Below are 3,835 nucleotides of genomic sequence, written 5' to 3' on the forward strand. Positions count from 1 at the left end.
GAGGCTGAAGTAGCAAATTGTAAGTTGAAGAGACTTGCAATTTAGTGAGCCTGGGCAATTTAGTGAGGCCCTGTCTCACAATAAAAATTTGGAAAAGGCTAGGCTAGGATAGAGCTCACTGATGCAGCCCTGGGTTCATGGGGCCTAGGTTCAATCCCTATTACCACAAAAAAATTTCCAGCACTGAAGGCTGGGAAAAGAAGGAAGAAAGACAGGTGGCCATTAAAGCAACACTGAATGTTTAAAGGCGACTCAGGAGGGACTCGGGTGTAGGTCAGTGGTAGAGCCCTTGCCTAGGATGCTTGGAGCTCTGGTGTTCCATCCCCAGTATTGCAGTGACTGGAGAGGGGATGGAAGGGAGGAAGGGTGGAGGGGGCAGGGAAGAGGAGCAGAGGGGAGGGGAGGAGAAAGGAGGGGAGAAAGCAAAAAACAAATTTACAGGATATGTGGAGAAGGGGTATTTTTTTTTCTTTTTTCCTTTTTATTACAACAGGAACAGTCCCATGAACATATCCTCTCTCCTATCCCTGGATGGATGGCATGGGCAGCAATGGTGACCCCAGTGAGCTGGCAGCTGCTGCCCTAGCTCTGAGGGGTTTGTGGAGACAGAGATGATCTCCCTCGTTTTGTCTCCACTAAGATGCTCTGATGTCCCTGATTTGGGGTGAGTGGTGAGTTCCTGGGCAACTCTGGCCTGGGCCTAGTTTCTAAGCAGCAGGGACCAGCAGAAACTCAGCCCCTTTGGCTTTCCACCCAGACCTTGTTCCCTATCTTTCCCACCCCAGTTGAGCAAGGGGGAACCTTAGACCAACCCCTCAGCCTCAGTCTGGTCAATAAGAAGCCAGATCCAGCAAGTGGTCACTTTAGCCACCTCAGGGATCTGGGTGCCTTCATTGGCCAGCAGATGGTTGCTAAGCAGGAGACTCAGCCACTATCTGCCCGCACATCTGCTGTGCTTCATGGGGTCGCCCTGCCGCACACAGCCTGCATAGTGAAACCCTGTCTCAAAAGACAAAAAAATAGGAGGAATGACGGCATTGGTGAGAGAAGTCGGCCCCTGAAGAGTCAACATAGAGCACCACAAACAATGGCTGACAGTAGTGTAATAACATCCACTACTGGGACAACTAGCTTGGTAGACTCTTCCATTTTTGATCTAAAGTTACTGAAACTTCCAAGGAAAACCTGTTTATTATATATATTTCATATGCTGAAGTAGAAATACCTCAGATTGAGACAAGAGTGGTAATCGTTCAACAAGCTGGAAAACAAGAAGAATTTATAAAAGCCCTAAAGGCTATTAAAATAATGGAAGTCCCTGTTATAATAAAGATAAGAGAAAGTTGTCCTGGAAAGTCAGATGAAAAATTAATAAAAAGTTATTAATATGGACATTACAGTACCCTGTGTAAAGATGGACTCAACAGAAGAATTTGTAAGTTTGGATTCTCCAGAATTTGAAAATGTATTCATAGTCAGAGTTCCAGGTTCTGTCATTAATGACTTACACAAGGGTGATTGCAGAATTATTGGACGACCAGTTGTACACAAAAAGGAGAGCCTTTGCCATTTTGAACCTTCAAAGAAACTTTATGTTGTCAAGCAACAATGGTTCTTGGGAAGCATTCAAATGGATACCCGTGCTGCAGAGACTATGTATTTGTATGAAAAAGCTAACACTCCTGAGCTTAAGAAATCAGTGTCACTGCTTTCTCTACACACCCCAAATAGCAATTGCAAAAGACGTCGCTTAAAAGAGACATTTGCTCACCTTTCAAAAGAGACACCTTTGTCACCTTTTCCTTCCCATAAGCATCCATCAGCTGAGCATTCTGTTTCTATAGGATCACTCCTTGATATCTCCAATACACCAGAGTTTAGTATCAACTATGGAGAAACTCCAGCCTCTTGTAGTGAGTTTCTGCAAATCAGTCTGCCAGGTGGCAAGATGCAAAAGAGCTTTATCACACTGAACATAATTACATAAATATATTGGCAATAATTATTCAACTATTTCAGGTACCATTGGAAGAGAAAGGACAACATGGTGGCCCTATCCTTGCACCAGAAGGGATTAAGACTATTTTTAGTAGCATTCCAGGTATCTTTGATGTGCACACTGAGATAAAGGATGATCTTGAAGACCTTATTGTTAATTGGGATGACACAAAAAAGCACTGGTGATACCTTTCTTAAATATTCAAAGGATTTGGTAAAAATGGACCCTCCCTTTGTAAATTTCTTTGAAATGAGCAAGGAAACAATTATTAAATATAACAAGCAGAAACCAAGATTTCATGCTTTTCTTAAGTTAAACCAAGCTAAGCCCGAATGTGGACGACAAAGCCTTATTGAACTTCTCATCCGATCAGTACAGAGGCTACCCAGTGTTGCGTTACTTTTAAATGATCTTAAGAAACATACAGCTGATGTAAATCCTGACAAAAACACTTTAGAAAAAGCTATTGGATCACTAAAAGAAGTAATGATGCATATTAATGAGGATAAAAGAAAAACAGAAGCACAAAAGCAAATTTTTGACGTTGTTTATGAAGTAGATGGATGCCCAGCTAATCTTTTATCTTCCCACCGAAGTTTGGTACAATGAGTTGAAACTGTTTCTCTAAGTGAGCACCCCTGTGACAGAGGAGAACAAGTAACTCTCTTTCTCTTCAGTGACTGCCTGGAGATAGCAAGAAAATGGCACAAAGTTATTGGCAGTTTTAGAAGTTCTCCTGACCATACTCCACAGCCAACTTCTCTTAAGCATATTAACCTAATGCCCCTTTCTCAGATTAGGAAGGTGCTGGAGAGACAGAAGACTGCCATAATGATTTTGCCTTGCTTGTAAGGCCACCAACAGAGCAGACAAATGTGCTGCTTAGTTTCCAGATAACATCAGATGAACTTCCCAAGGACAACTGGCTAAAGATGCTGAGCCAACACGTAGCCAACACCATTTGTAAAGCAGATGCTGACAATCTCATGTACACTGCTGATCCAGAGTCCTTTGAAGTAACTACAAAAGATATGGATAGTACACTGAGTAGAGCATCTAGAACAATAAAAAAGACTTCAAAAAGGGTTACAAGAGCATTCTCTTTTTCCAAAACTCCAAAATGAGCTCTACAGATGACTCTCATGCCATCCCATAACTCAATGGAGGGAAGAAGTCCTCCCAACAATGATAAGCATGTAGTGAGTCGCCTTTGTAGCATCTCATCATTAGCAGGTATCCCATCTCCTTCCCTTGTCAGCCTTCCTTCCCTCTTTGAAAGATGAAGTCACACTTTAAGTAGATCAATAACTCACTTGATATAACACTATAGAAATTTGTACTCAAATAAGAAACTGACTTACATGGTACTTGTAATAGTTAATACTTGGTGAAAGCTGAAAAGAACATAGGGAACACTAAACTATGCCACTTGATTTTTCTTCTTGAAAGATTGCTTATCTCTTACATTGTTCAAATTAATGCCTTTAAAAATTATATTGATTTTGATGTAATTTATCTCTTTGCATATATGTCTTCTCTGAAGACCAGAATTTAAGTTATTCATGTTTTAGTATCTTTGTAACCTATTGTATAGTAAATACATTTTATTGGTAGGTGCCAGTTACTACTGTCAATCCGTATAGTATTCATGAATGAATTTATAGAAGTACATATTTGTATATCTCAATTTACACAGATTAACTGATATTATAATAATTACCAGAAAAACATCTGCATATATTTCCTATTAAATAGTAGGGCACTGGGCACTGTTTCATATGTATGTTTTGATGTACTTAAATGCTTTTTCAATGTTTATTTTCTTTTCAAATATCT

The 3,835-nt window shown here is 40.3% G+C and overlaps 1 pseudogene; it reads left to right on the forward strand.

Annotated features, from left to right (window-relative positions):
• The first annotated feature begins 1,087 nt into the window (after positions 1-1,087).
• LOC100716036 (protein ECT2-like) lies at positions 1,088-3,321 on the forward strand (annotated as a pseudogene).
• Positions 3,322-3,835: the final 514 nt, after the last annotated feature.

This window comes from Cavia porcellus, unplaced genomic scaffold (genome assembly GCF_034190915.1).
Source record: "Cavia porcellus strain 051 isolate PalLab524CR breed Dunkin Hartley unplaced genomic scaffold, mCavPor4.1 scaffold_3, whole genome shotgun sequence".
In the NCBI taxonomy this organism is placed as follows: Eukaryota; Metazoa; Chordata; class Mammalia; order Rodentia; family Caviidae; genus Cavia; species Cavia porcellus.